This window comes from Lutjanus erythropterus, chromosome 9 (genome assembly GCF_056507025.1).
Source record: "Lutjanus erythropterus isolate fLutEry1 chromosome 9, fLutEry1.hap2, whole genome shotgun sequence".
In the NCBI taxonomy this organism is placed as follows: Eukaryota; Metazoa; Chordata; class Actinopteri; order Lutjaniformes; family Lutjanidae; genus Lutjanus; species Lutjanus erythropterus.
The window spans coordinates 28,469,817-28,485,899 of record NC_139325.1 but is presented as its reverse complement, the minus strand read 5'-3'; the positions used below and the strand labels follow the sequence as shown (position 1 = coordinate 28,485,899).

At 39.7% G+C, this 16,083-nt stretch overlaps 1 protein-coding gene across 2 annotated transcripts in view; it reads left to right on the top strand.

Moving 5' to 3' along the window:
- The window catches only part of ago3a (argonaute RISC catalytic component 3a), a 42,173-nt gene that overhangs the window by 3,013 nt on the left and 23,077 nt on the right, over nt 1-16,083 (top strand). The gene's annotated exons all lie outside the window — the stretch shown is intronic.

Genomic DNA, 16,083 nt, shown 5'->3' with positions numbered 1-16,083 from the left:
GTTCTGTCTCACTCACTGGAAACTCATTAGCATCATCAGCCAGGTGTGTAGGCTTCATTAAACAGGTGCTGAGGTTAAACCTGGTATTCCCCTACATTATCAGGAAGACTGTCACAATATTAAGTTATTTCATGGTTTTACTGGCCTTGGTGCAGAATAAACTGTGTTCAGCAACTCAAACCAAGCATGGCTAGTCACTTGAGAACTTGTGACTCTCTGTCCTCTCAAGGCCTCCAAGTCTTGGTCATCCACTGACCCTAGACTGACCTTTACACATTTAGCAGTAGCCTTGTCCTACAGTAAGTACAGTCTTAGATTTCTTTTGCCATGCTGATGCTTTGTGAATAGAACATTTAGCCTATGCTGTTTTCCAGTTCCTGATGATGCCGTTTTTCTCAAGACATTTACAGGATCCTTGGTTGTTTTTCAATCAAATTTAGTTTCACCTGTGAAGCTTATTGTACATATTTGTTTTTCCAACCACACACCAGCCAAAGTTTAAAAAAAAAAGCCTTGCTGCTGCACGTGTTTATCTGCAGCAATAACCTCAGGTAACCTTACAAATCGCTGTCTAGCCCTGATGATAAAATATGTCAATAGGCCATGGCCAGTGAACTGCTTCTTTCTTGGTCGTAGTGGCAGTTAAACAGTACGGACTGCCCGGTTTTGTCTCAGCTGTAACGGAAGCTTTCCACTTATGTGACCATAAACCGAACGCCAGGTCCTCTTGATCAGCCAGTGACACATGATACAGCAGTTGGTTCTTAACCCACCCCCTCCTCTTCAAGAGGAGATCCCTTTCTGCTGCTGACTGTCTCATTAGCCTCTCTCTCTCTCTCTCTCTGCTCCCCTTAGTTGGGACACTTCCCAGTGTTGGTAGCATTATGGAACATGAGGTATTTTCCCAGTAACAGAACACCTACAGTAATATCAAACAGACCATAACAGTTATGTGTCACTGTTGGGGCAGGTGTACATGCTAAGCTTACGGTGTCCTCTGAACTACATTAAATTTGGTTTGTTGTTAAACAAAATGACAAGTTTGTGACCAAATAAGCTCCAGATTTGGCTTTGCTCTTCCGTGTGTGAAGAAGATGTCTTAATGAGATAGGTTGGAACAGTTGAAGTGGGGTTGTATGAGGTATTTATCCATAGTGAGTATGGTTAGTTTTTTTTATTGACACAAACAGATAAAACATTTTGGGTCCAAACAAAATAGAATACATTCATATATGCTCATTACAATATATATATATATGTTAAAAGGTAATACAGTTAACAACACAAAATCCCATCAATCAGTCTTTAAAAACTTGCTGGTGCTGCAAAGTCGAGCATGTAACATTACTAAAGCTTTGTCAGTGTCCAAAAAGGGTGAACTCAGTTCAGTGGAGTCATGTCCATATTTCTTTTGGATTTCTCGTGTGAGAGGGCGCATAAGTATGTGTTTTTAATTTTGTATGCTTAGAGTAAAGTAGATGCCTGTCAGCAAGCCCCCAGTTTGAAGAAGCATCAGAGTACCTTTGTAGGAAGCAAAGGAAGGTCCACAGAAAAATGTATTTTAGCTACCTAAATAAAGATCAATCAAGTGTTATGCTATATGAGAATATTTTCAGTAGTCTGATGGCTCTGGAGAGAGCGATATTTGGCTTATATAACAGCGACTTCCTGTAGTGAAGGGCTGAGGAAGGTGAGTTGTGTCTGCTTCCACCATAACTCAAGCTCCTCAGTCAGCATTGACCATAAAAAACGGACCTTGGGACTCACCATAAGTGTATTGGTGTTTGCTTGCAGCATATTATTCCAGAGCAGACCGAGAGCACATCAAATGCAATTTCATGCAGAATGTACTTCTAGCCAGCTTACACTGAGTGTGTTAAAAGTGGTTGATGCTTTCACTATGAAAGACTTTTGCATCAATTTAGTCAGATGGAGGAAAGTTTTACTGCAAAAATCTGTGGCATGTTCATGTAGGTCACTGCAGGATCTTGATAGTGTATGTATTGGTGTTGGTTCACAATCATATAACTACCACAGGCCAACCACCCAGTCCTGTGCCTTGGTCACTGATTAAAAGGGGGCCAACCATCAGTCAGTCAGTTGACGGAAGAGCACGCTTAAAAACTGACTCGCTCCTCGCCACGGTAGTAGTCTAAGCAGCAGCATGTGGCATGGAAACCATGGCTCTGGAGAGCTTAGCACTAGGGATATAATGAGTGCAAGGCTTTTGAGCCCTAAGCAAATCAAATCCATTTTGATGTGCTAACCCCGAGATATGCCCACATACAGCCTGTCACTTGATAATGATGTGATGTTACATTATGGCTGACTTGCAAAGACAAAACAAATCAAGAATTTCAAATCATGGACTGATAACTTAATGTTACTGGAGGCGTCATTGTTAAATATAACCTTAAATGGAGAATATAAATGTAATTAATATTTTCTTAAATATCATTTTTGAATTATATACAGAATACAATTATTGGTAAGTCTTGCTGGTTTCAGTGACAGGCCAGCCTTTCAAGGAAAAGATCTTCTTCACAGCAGCCATTTTGACATGAAATAGTAGCGTAAACACAGGTGTTGCTAATGATACTAATTTCCCATGAAGTCATAATTGTTGCTTAAGTGTTTTTATCATGTGTATTGCTGTGTATGTCACCATACACCAGTATCTTGCCTAACAATGACAAAAAGACATTTTGTATATATTTTCAGGAATTTTGATGGTGTGTCGAGTGTCTGTCTTTCTCTAATTTCTCTCCAACAAATTTTCCTGGAAAACAATTTAAAATGGTTAGTGACTCATCCTGCACTCAGCTGCATTACTAAATTTTCATACAATGAAACACTTTACGGAGCTTCGAGGCTGACAGGGAATACAGTACTGAGGTTGTCTGCAGAATTTCCCGATGGAAAGATAGCTTTACTTGTTGCTAAGTTAGCAAAACGCTAACTGCCAGTAGTTTGGTTTGCTGTGACCCCTATTATTCTTGGCTATTTTGGTCCTGGTTTGGATTGTGTTCACTGGGATCTCTCGGTCCGAGAGGAGGTAAATAACAGGACCGCTCTCTTTCCTACAGCCATAGACCGCTATGGTGTAACACACTAATGCTAGCTGTTTCATGGGAACTTTAAGGTTCTGTTCCATTCAGGTCAAACAGAGTCAGGGTATTGCTATTGTGTATGTTGGCTCACTGGAAAGGCTCTGCTACACTAATTGGGACGGGACCTTAATTAGTATCGCTGGTAACACCTGTGTTTACCCTACTATTTCATATCAATATGGCTGCCATGAAAAAGTTCTACACCAGATCTAATATTTTGGGAAATGTGTTTTTGACAGTTAGATGAGAGGAGCGACACCACTTATATCTGTCTGTTTAATATCTAGTTCCAACCAGTTAGCTTAGCTTAGCATTAAGACTGGAAACAGAATGTAACATTAGCACGTGGGGTGTTTATTCAGTTGATTATTTCTTTGCTGGACTTCCTGGAGACATCTGGTTATCTGGCAATTGCACAGTGATGATAAACAAGATATAGGCTAATGTGTTGATTAGTAAGCTCTGGAGGGGCTGGTAGGTGGATTTTGTTAACTTTGGAGAGGGCTAAGCTTTATTCTAAGCTTAACTAATCATCTGTTGGAATAATTGTATCTCCCAAAATGACATAACATCCCACACATAAATGTACTTTGCATACTGAGATAGACAGACACAGATTTCTGAAACGGTATGAGATGGCAGATAGAGTAAAAAAAGGGGTCCTCCTCTACCTTCCACACTACACAGTGTAACCAGGTGGGATTTGAGCTGGCTGGAGATGACTCAGCTTCATATGAAAGCCACCACACTTATGAGGAATAGTGCTAGTTTCTCTGTCAGTAATGTCTCTTTGAGACATTTATGAGAACATTTGAAATGAGCCCACTTTCTGTGGCTTATCCTGTTGACGTCTTACTCATGTTCTTCAGGCAGTCCCTCTCTTTCATGCCCCCTTATTTCTCACACACCCGTATTTCCCGCTCTTTTTTGATTCACAGACAGTCACCACCCCCCTCCCGTCCTTGGTTACTGCTTTATTTCCCTCTCTGTGCCTCAGTGGGAAACTCTGCCTTCCCTGTCATTCTCCTTGTAGGTTGGTCCTCTGTGGATTTTATACAGACAGTGGGGTCGGCTTTGAGGGAGGGCTTAGTACTTGATTTGCAGTCTCTCCCCATAATGCTCAGTTCATTCAAGTAGCCCATTGACAATGGGCAACCCCCATCCGCAAACCCAGCCACCCATAAGGCTAACTATTGGCATATTGTTGTAGGTTTCTATGGTGAATGCAGTTTGCCGTTGCTCTTTAGGCTCATTGTATTAGAGAGAGTTTTAGCCATGCCTTTTTTTTTTACTGAGGAAATTTAAAAAAAAAATCTGTTAACCCTAGAATTTTTTCATGTCTGATACTTTTTCCCCCATCATAACATTTGCTATAATCAAGATCTGACCAATATTGCCAATAATATTCTATTAAGGCTGCACAATATGGTAAATATTTTTGCAGATATTGTAATTGCAATATGATTCGTGATTAGTGTGAATAAGCATTTTTGTACCACAAATTTTATTTTCACTGAAAAAAACTATTAAAATCATGATGATGTGACATCTGTTGGCATCTGTACCAAACAAACATTTTCTTACATCTGGAGAACAAGATTTGTAGGCCAGTGCATCAGCATTACAGTACTTTATTATAAGGCTGTTTTGTCACATATTCCTTCATCAAAAAGTTACTATTTCTGCTGTTTGGTTATTGCACTTGGCAACATTTGGATTTTGGTAATATTTTGATGAATTGTGCAGCCCTACATTCTGTCAGTCAAAAAATATTAAGGACCAGAATATATAGGAAGCTGCTGAAACAATACTCTAGTCTCAATGAGAGATCTTTTTAATTATTCTGCTTCTTCAACATATTACAATTAGTTTTCTACATTCTGGCTACCTTTTTCACTTTGTCATTTGAACCGTTGATTTACCGTTGATTCCCTATAAGATGAACAACGATTAATCAATAAGAGTTGAGAGCGATTAATCGATTAGTTGTCAACTATTAAATTAATCACCAATTTTGACAATCAGTTTATTGGTTTTAAATGGGACGCCCCTATAACTCAGTTGGTAGGGCGTGTGCACGATGTATTGAGGCTGTCAGTGCTCTGCAGCAGCTGCTGGTTCAATTCCCGCCTGCAGCCCATTTGCTGCATGTCGTCCCCTCTCTCTCTCTCCCCTTTCCTGCCATATCTTCAGCTGTCTTACAACAATAAAGGCAAAAAGCCCAAAAAATAATCTTAAAAAAAAAAAAAAATATTGGTTTAAGTATTATTTAAGGAAGGAACGTCAAAATTCTCTGATTTCAACTTTGTAAATGTGAAAATTTTCAGGTTTCTTTACTCCTCTATGACAGTAAACTGAATATCTTTGGCTTGTTGACAAACAAGATGTCATCTTGGGCTTTGGATAACACTGATCTACTTTTTTCACCATTTTCTGACCTTATGGATCAAACAACTAACCACAACTAACTAACAACTGAACAAAAGACAGCGTTCCTTCAAGTATTATAGTATTTAGTATAAACTTCTGAATAATCCGAGTATCCCCATCTCTAGACTTTCTTGGGAAAGTAACATGACAAGTTGCCTTCATTTGACATTTCAATGACAGTCTTTAAAAACAGCTTAGATAATCATTATTCCTTTGACGTTTAAATTTTCAAATGCCGAACGATGCCAGAATTTAACCTGGGCACGTGCAGTTTGACATTAAATCCCCACTGATGCATCATCATTCTTGTGTTTTCTCCTCTCTGACCCACATGTACATGTTCCTTAAATAGAAGGAAAAGGTGTTGCATCAACTCAGCACTTTCAATGTAGTTTCACCCAGGTGGAACCGACAAATACATGCTTTAAGAATGTGTGGGCGATATATCACAATCCAGTAATTGTTCTGTAAATTAAACACTTGAATTAAAACAGTAAAACTAACATCGTCTCAAAATGGAAGCTTTATGGCCCAAATGAGAACAATAATTTCAAGTGTTACAGGTTTTAATGTTGACAGGTGCAAATAAATACCAGTCTGGTTGGGATGCAGCTCTCCTTCATGTTTTCTTGTCATTCTCTCCTCCTCAGGCGTTTGCAAACTAGCTTAGATGTGCATTACTGTAGTAATTCCTATTGGCCAAATCACATTACCTTGCAAGGCAGCTGGATTTGTGAGATCACTGAATGGTCATGTGTGGTCATGTTATAATTGCACAAGATCATGCACTAGGAACTCCTGTGGTGGAAACTATAGCCAAAACTCTACTGGTGGACTCATTTCTACTGTCACACTGTACAGTCATATTGCTCAACCTACTTCAACATTACTGTCCAGAAGATTTTTCTGTGTTGTGAATCCTGTGGCCCTGTGTGGAATATATCTTCCTCATGTTTGCTACGAAGTGTTAATCATTTGTTGGCGTATTAGAGTGAGAGGCCACACTGCTGGCTGACACATGCTGTTGTCAGAGTGTGGGGTAGACAGCAAACTCCTACAAGTGGGCTGCTGGGTAGACAGAAGGGAAAGTCAAGGGATGGAGTGTGCGTGTGTGAGGAGGAGGAGGAGGAGGAGGGGGAGGGGGAGAAAAGCTGGAGGTTGTGATGTGTCACAGAGATTGTAAGCCAGAGCAGTCAGACTCAGACCACACTTCTTTTCCTCCTCCTCCTCCTCCTCCTCCTCCTCCTCCTCCTGCTTTTCCCCTTCCTGAGATCTGTTTTTTGGGGGAACTGCAAGGGGCTCATTTCAGGGGGAGGTTATGGACAGGAAGAAAGAGAATTAAAAGGGAAAGTCTGCATGTTTTGTTGGGGGGTTCACTGGAAAACAGACAAAAGTCTGTCTGTTTATCAGTGGCAGAGAGAGATTACAGATATCTCTTAATTATTCCATACAATCCATACAAATGAGGATTGTTAAGAGATCGATAGCAACTACATTTTTGTTGTATCTGATGTATCTAATTTTCTAATACATATTTGTATATGTGTCTCAGCTGATTGTAAATAAAAAATGTAGCCCTGGTTTTTACTCCCGTGTTTAGTTTTAACAGCAGCACACTAAAACCAGAGGGAAACATTTAATTGGGCAGTGATTGTCTTCCTTTCATCCATCTGGCAGTACATTAACCAAACATTGTTAGTGGCTGTCTATGCAACTTTGCCACGTAAAGAGCACACTACGCTACTTTGCCAATACCATCAAACTTAAACCTAGAGAAGATTTTTTTCAATGCTCCCATGAAGTTTGTCTGTCTGTCTTTGATTTTTGTTTTCCTCTCCTTTATACAGATTTTAGACCCTTTTTTTATGCTTATAATAAACAATACCCAATGTGTCGCAGTAAACTTAAAATTATCAGCTATTATTAGCTGAAAAATTAAAATCAACTAGTTTGGGACAATTTCTTATGTAGAAAGTAGTCCCAGTGGCTATGTTTACATGCACAAAATATTATATATTTTTTACCCTTATTCTAAAAAAGACTTTCCTACTAAACTGTTAACGAGGTTAATGAAAATTAATATTCCTGTTTACATGCTGCTGTGCGCGTTCTGACTATGGAAAAGACGCTTGAGCCATTTTGCTTTTTTGCACCAAAATGCTTTTTCATTTGTTCAGTCACCTTCTTTAAAGGGTTGGTGTTGCAATATTTGCGCATATTCAAAAACCTATTGATAGCCAAGTCTTTCATAATGATTAAAAGTAGTGGGCTTTTTTTGTTTGGCATCTTGCAAACTGTTGGCTAGTTGGTTTGTTTACAACACACAGAGCTGACTTTAGATAGGCAAGAAGACGTGTCATGAACTGTGATAAAAACCCCAATTAAGACACATATTCTGAATACACTGGTATGCCCAAAGAATGTGCTGAAAAGCCTGAATAATACTAGCTCTTCCCAAGTGTTTATCAGAAAACACCTTAAAGTGATAGTTCATTTTTGGGTGAACTATCGCTTTAATGCAAAGATTTATCGATTAGCTTGTCAACTATTAAATTAGTCTCCAACCATTTTGATAGTCATTATGAGTTTTAAGAGAAATCATTCATTTTAAGAGAAAAAAAACAATCAGCTTCTGAAATGTGAATATTTTCTAGTTTCTTTCCTCCTCTATGACAGTAAACTGAATATCTGTGGGTTATGGACAAATCAAGACTTTTGAAGATGTCATATTGGGTTTTGGGAAACAGTGATCAACATTTTTGACTCATTGTCTGACAAATCCATAGGAAATTTGACCCATTTTAAATTCAGAATATGGTCATAATCGCATAATACTGGAAAATTAGTGTGCATGTAAATGAAGCCATTAAATAAGTATGTAGTCTAGGATGAGGACGGTCCGGCAAAACAAGGACATCTTCTCTGGGAAGATGTGTTGATGCTCATGACAAATGAAAAAGTTACCTCCTCTGTATCAGGGTGGTGACTGACATGTCAGCAGCAGATTCCTCAAAGCCTGCAAATAAATCCTTGATGTTGATTTACACTTTTCTTATTTGGGCAAACTAATGCAAATAAGATATTTTGTTAAGACGTTGACATGACAGTTGCAATAAGTATTACCGTGTTGTGGTTCTAATTAATTTATTAGCGCGCATGTAAACTCACAGAGTGACAGAGCAGTCATCCTGCCCAAGTAAACATGAAAAGTCAACAGCCCCTGGCTCCTGTCCACTGTTCCACTCGGGCCGGACTAGCAAGATTGTGCGGACAGAGAGGTCCATTTAACTGCCAGAGTAGAATCTCCTGGTCTGTTTAACAGAGTGAATACTTTGTGTGTTTGAATTTATGTATGTCTGTATCCATCCATCAGCTACCTGTGTCAGTAAGACTGTTAGGTTCTCCATTATGCTACTGAGTCACAACTCTTCTTTCTTAGCCCACTCTAAATCCCTCCACCGGCTTCTCCTGCTCTCTGAAAATATTTCTCCGTCATGTCTGCTCCTCCGCTCTCTTCATTCTGACAACATGCACACTGTCACTCTGCCTCAGGTTTGTCCTGAGGGGGATTTCAACATTTTTGCATGTTGTTGTGACTGACCAGGCCGTAGTCAGCCTGTCAGTGTGCGGCTGCCTGCTGGTGTTTGTCTGTGGCGGAGAGTGGCATTGACTCCCATGGGTGCCAGATGCAGCACTCTTGAGGATGATGAGGGGAACAGGAGGGAGGAGTCTGACGGTGTGTGACGTGCATCACTCCTCCTTTGCCAGCTATCAGTCTTTCTGTGCGTGTGTGTTTCGAGGTTCTGCCTGCTGTGACTGACGCCATTGTGCCCTGCCACTGAGCACTCGCCCTGTTCCCACAGCTCAGGCCTCTCTGGATTAGAAACACAACAGCTGTATTGTGTGTGTGTGTGTCTGTGTGTGTTGGTGTGTGTGTGTTGGTGTGTGGGCATGTGCACTCGTTAGCAGCGTGTACATTTGTGTACTGGAGGGACGTGGCTGAGGGGGTTAGCAGGGTCTGTATGTCGGTCGAGCTCCTCACTATCCAGTTATTCTGGCTCTGAGCCCGCTGTAGTGTGTGTACAGTGTGCGTGTGCTGTGCTGGAAAGCAGCAGAGTGGTACAAGTTCACATTTGCTGGGATGTTTCTCCAAAATATTCATATGGTAAGAAATACATCACAGGTATTAATGTGTTATAATATACACTATTGCAGTGTAGCATTGGTGTCTCACATGCTGAATAGTATTAGTCAGCCCTGGTTATATTTAATTGTTACATTCCAGTAGAGCTGCAACGATTAGTTGATTAGTCGATTAGTCAAGATAATACTAGAGGTGCACATGGATCAGATTAAACAAATTCAGAGAAATGCCGATATACATTAATAAGCTGCAGGTAATAACAGCACCAAAAAAGCTTTTCCAACCTTTATCAGTATGTTATGTGTGTGTGGATGTTGGAGGCTTTTCTTAAACTGTAAAAGGCTCCAGCATCTCTTCACCTAGCCAGTTGACTGATCCGCCAAACAAAAAAAAAAAAAAAAGGTGAAATATGTCCAGAAGTATGGTTGCTAACGCCAGCTAACCGCACAAGTGACACACAAGATCAGCTCAGTGCATTAGCAGCCAACTGAAGCTGCGTGTTCAGCAACAAAATTGGCAAAAATATGAGTGTTTGGAGCATATTGGACAAGCTGTGGGACAGTGGGAAAGTGTATTTAGAGAAGTTTCTATTGATGTTTTGATACTGTATTTCTGCCATGAAACTATGTTACTATTGGAGCACAGTGTATGTGACATTAATTCAAGCTGACCACAGCGGCTGTTCTCTGAAAAGAGGAAACTACCAACATTTAAGAGACACTTTTTCAAGCCTGCAGGTTCTAAGCATAGATTGCTGTCAGAATATCACTTTCAAAGTTTGGTAACATTAAAATTTTCATTTTTATCACACTATAAATATCTGCTTTAGTACTCAGTCTAGAAATAAAGAAATCATTCTTCTAAATATTAAAAGCACATAACTAACACATTTTTTTAACACAGTTTTTACATGGATTACTTCACCCATGGTTGTGTATCTCTCATATTAAGTGATAATCCTTCCTAAAGGCAAAACCCACACTGCTTTTAGGCTTGTGATTTATTTTTAGTAACAGTTTATTGTTCAGTTTAATTTTAATTTAAATGAAGAACTTCCAACTGTAGCCTGCTGCAGACAGAATCTTAAATTGCTATTTCTTCTCTCCATTAAACACCAGCTTGTATAATGTTAAGCCATCACCAGACCTGGGTTATAGAATGAATGGCTTGCTGCACAATAAAGGGTAACAAGGAGGCATAAGCCACTCTTTCAGCAGGATGCAATAGGCTCAAGGATTGAGTGGCAATTTCCCTCCACACCGCAACACAGAATTGTTGCAGTTTCATGAAAATACACTAATGGAGTTAATTTTATTTATGGTCAAGAAGGGTTTTCCCTCCTTTGTCGTTTCTCACTGTCTGAATGTACAGGCTCAGGAAATGAGAATCATACTGATAGACAGGGGGAGGATTAAATCTACTTTCTTCTGTTTGTTAAGGCATGTCCTTCCTGTAATTATCTGAAAGCGCATGCACACATGGCATTTTTCAGCTCAACAAGGGGAGGTTTCCTTGAACCTTTACACTCACTGTACAAAGATCCGAAAAGCCTTTAATGTGTCTGTGTAGGATTGTGGTAGCCACATTTAACACACCACCTACCAGCAGCAGAGGTCATTGTATCCGTGACGTGTTTTTAATTAGTATTCTGTATTTAGTCTTGCAGTATTTGGGTGTTCCTGTAAACTTATGTAAGCATGTTTGTGTGTTAGGGGTTGTACAGCTTCCCACACACCTACCAACCACAGAGAAAGGCCATTTAGACAGTCAAGGTCTTAGTCATCACATAACAATAATACCACTGAACATTCACTTTTCAGTCATTACTACACGAGTTGTCTTAGAGTCCTTGTTATTGCTGGTGGTAGTTGTTATTGTTGGTTGGTCTAATCTGCTGATTATTTTCACAATTAATAGATTAATCCCTTAGACTGTATATAATGTAAATTGGGAAAAATGCTGATCACGGTTTCCTAGAGCCTAAAGTGAGATCATCTTTTTAACAGTCCAAAACCTTAACACCAGTCCCTCCAAGAAGTTGTGATCTTGTGATTGCAACAGTTAATGCAAGTTCAGGCAATCATCATGAATTCTACACAGCCTTGCAATTTTGTCTAATTACCACAACTTTTCCACAAATTTGACCAATCATAATAGCTTCTGCAGGTTCCACTAATTATTGCAGTAAGCCACACACACATCATACATATGCGTCTCAATGAACTGGCTCAATGTTTTATTATTTACTTGTTAATTGTATTTAATCTTTTTTATTTCATCATTCATTGCTGTTTTGACTGAGTTTGAGCTACAAACAGATTTTGCCTCTTTGTGAAATACTCCTCAGGTGCACTTCTTTTAGAAATATAATATATTTTGTTAGAATTGTTGTAATCCAGAGCCTTTTTGGTAAGGTTACTTAGAGCACACAGAACAGAGTGCAGTTTTCTAAAAAAATTTAAAAATCACAGCTTTTTTTTCAACAATTTTCACTTGCTTCCACATCTCAACTGCCAAAAATGCCTAAAACATTGCATGCATCACAATTTTTTGGGAAAAGCTACTGTGAAATCAAGCATTTTATGCTACAAAATTACTGAAAAAAGCCCACGAAGTCCTGAAGGAACTGAAATACTTTTCATTTACTATCATAAATTAAAAGAGTAAATAACAAATCCTTACATTAAAGATTCTTATTTTTACGTGATTATACACTAATGAAAACATACTTATGGTTATTAATATTACATTTCTGCCATGTTCTGCCAATAAAGCCCTATACATCTTACACACTGGACCTTTAAATCTGTTGGAGCTTGAAACCCTGCTCTCCCAGTGACCATTAAATCTCCCTCTCTGACCCCCTCACTCCTGCCTGTGGACAAGCACGTTTGTTATGTCTGCTGGTGGAGGGAACGGAGAAACAGTTTCCAAGAAAGACAGATAGGAGGGAGGTATCTGAAGTGTTGCTGAATGAACAGGATCGAGTTAGCTACTCAGAAAATTCTGCAAAAACACATCTGAAAACACACATCATGCTGTTTGCCATGTGTGATGTTGTAAGTTCTCATTCTGTGTTCACAGCCAGCAGTCATCACCACAGATGAATGCTGAGATCAGACTAAATTTTCTTAAGCTACAGGTTGCTCCAATGGCCTCTATGTGGTAGTTTAATAAAGAACATCAAACTGCACTGCATGAAGTACAGTTCTCAAGATATATATCGTATATCACAATGCCTAAAAATAGCCTAAAAATTTTGAGATATTATTTATAAGTTATATCACCCGCCCTTTTAATAAACCTTTGAAATTTCTGAAACATTTCACCACACAGAGGGACGTTTGCCCTTATAGAAATACGAACAGTCTCTTCATCTGCTGAGAAAACCGAAATATACTAACATCACAATATCTCAAAGCATCTCTGCAAGCGACACAATCATCCAGAGATCCATCATAATCGCAGGAAGCCAAAGAATGCAGAGGCAGGCCAGCCAAATATCGTGGTGATGAGGCTGGTGTTTTGATTAGACCCACACGACTTGTTTGTTTTGATGCCTGTTTGCATCTTGTCAGATTACCAGCAGCCAAACACAAGTCATGACTGCGGGTGGTGGGTTAGTCTGTGCCATCAGGCCTTGGGGACTGCGCTGTGTCAGGAATCATTTGTTCGTGTGAATGTGTGATTTTAAAGCCGTTTGTGGATGTGTATGTATGCATCTGTTTTGAAAAACATTAGGGAGAGTGTGCCCTTGTATTTGTGCAAAATGTTAAAAGCAAAACTCTGTGTAATATGGGAAATTCTGTATAAAACCTATCAGTGTGTCTGTGCAGAACCACGGCTACTAATTACTGTATGTCTGTGTGTGGGTTTCATACTGAAACTAACCCAACTGGCTGTGTGCTTTTGTGGGTGGAATACCAAAACTTGAGCGTGTGTGGTTTGTTTTTTGTTTGCTTCAAGTTTTCTTTTTCCTCACCGTAAGACCCTGCCGCTGCTACCATAGTTCATCCACTTCTGAATCCAAAAGCATGGATTCAAGGATGCTCCACTCACTATGTGTTTCTCTGCCCTTGGTGGCTCTGTGACTCATGCTGAATGGAAGCCAGTTCCGAGAGGCAGATGAAAGCCGGAAAACACCAACCCTGCCCACTCGCTAATCCTGCCACTCCCTGCTATCCTCCTCCTACTTGCCGACTTCACCAGGACGGTCACAGAACAGAAAAAAGTGCTCTTGGTAACAGAAAACACTCTGGAAGTTTGTGTAAAGGACTTCCTGAGTGTCCTGAAATTGACTGAATCAGGACAGATCTCAATCTGTAGTAGACAAGATTATTTCTGTAGCTTTAATGAAGATTTACCAGAATATCTGTCTTTCCCTCTTTTTGTCGCTCTTGTGTGTGAAATTGGGCTTACCTCACAAGTCTCACTGAGGGCCCCCAAGGGAATTACCATAACAAAAGTTTGTGTGCACATAGTTTTGTGTGAGAGGGACAGCCGTGGCAGGAATTCCAGACTTTCCTCTCTTTTTCATCATTTTATCCCAGCAGGCTATTTCAAACACAAGGCCTTCGCCCTCCATCAGCCCCGTTAGCCTCCACTTCACAGCCCACCAGAGGAGTAACGGCAAAAGAGAGCAGGGCAGAAGGCACGTACTTCCAACGCCCGACTGTAAACAAACAGGGTCGCTCGAGTTGTCTGCTGTTACCTCACAGAAGGTTTCTGTTCTGGTGTACGGTGGTTTTTATGAACTTCCCCTCAGCAGGGCCCTCAACCCCAACATCTCCCACACATGTGTGCCTGTGAGTCAAATCATGATGAATCACTCGCAACTATGACTCTCATTTATCAATGACACATTTGGGGCAGGTTTTTTGGTAGAGACTGGAGAGTGCTGCTGAGACACAATGAGACAGTTGAATAAAACTGAAAAAAAGGCCATGAGGGTGGAGGGAGAAATAAACAAAGTAACACTTGGCAGGGAAATGGATGAGTCTCATCTGAGTTTTTGTGTAACGATGGCTCTTGCATAACAATAGCACAATGTACAACAGTAAAGAGTTTAATCCAAACATGTCAGCATGTCAGCAAAGCCATTAGTTTTCTCAAGTGTGATGTGGAAGGCAAGCCTCAGCAGACCCAAAAATAGCACAGACATGAGTGTGGCACACAGTTGAACAGAACAGAACTTGCTGTTTCTGGATCAAAGTGACTCATGTCTGAGACATCTTATGGCCTTTGTGTGAATGTGTGCACATGCACAGTAATATCGTTTTTTAGCACAAATGTAAGTAGAGAATAACACTACACAACTAGAGAATGCAGTTTCTGAAGAAACTGGTATGAATGTTGGAAAACTGATGTCATACTTCATTGATGGCTGTAAAAGTTAAGATACCAATAATGTAGAAACGATTTGGAATATATTAAGGGTTGCTGAAAATCTGATGCTAAATTGAATTGCTGGTTTTAGAAGTTGAATAATTCCAATAAAATGCCTGAAAGATGCAGAATATTTTAGGTTTTATTGAAAAGCTAAGTCTAAACTGAATTGCTAGCTTTAACCTGTGAAAATAAGCACATGAAGGAGAATTAATAGTTGAAAAAGTGGGACGGGATAAAGGATGCAAGCAACTATAAGCTGCAAGCTAAACTGCATTGGTGGCTTTAATTTGTATGAAAAAGCAGTTTAAGATGTATGAATACTTGGATAAATAGGAAAAGGTTACCTGAATGGGATTTGAAAGTTGACTAGCAGTCATAATGTACGAAAGATTTGAAACTTTTTAAAGTTTAAGTGGGCAAATGAAAGTGTGAATGAGGAGATCTGAGATAGCTTTTATGATACACAATCAATGGTTCTAAACATTGGCCTGTATTGGCCTATTGTAGAACAATTTGAAGAGCAAGTATTACCCATTTATTTTTTTAGTTTTATCATCATGCATTGATCTGGGTTATCATTTGGAGTGCAGAATTGCTGTCTCCACACTGAGCATTTGTGTTGCATCGTTTATTTCTTTTATTGCCATCAAAACTGCTTCATTTGCCAATAAATGTACTTCCCGATTCAGAAGCTGAATTTATGGTCATTGCACTTGAGTTGTGTGGGTGTGTTTTCAGTGTGTGTGTTGTCCCATGTGTAACACCCCTGTGTTGTTGCTTCCTTTAGAGTTCGTGCCCCATGACACACTTGTGCACCTGTCAGACGAGCGTTTGCCATCCTGACTGTTTTTTCAACATGGGCATGTGTTGTTCATTTTGAAAGTGGTTTTATTCCCCTGGTACATCTGTATTATCTCTGTACTTTTCTCAGTACATTTTACATAGAGGTGTGACAATTGAGTTTCCTTGAAAGTTTAATGTGTGTGTGTTTGTGTTGTATGATGTTGAACA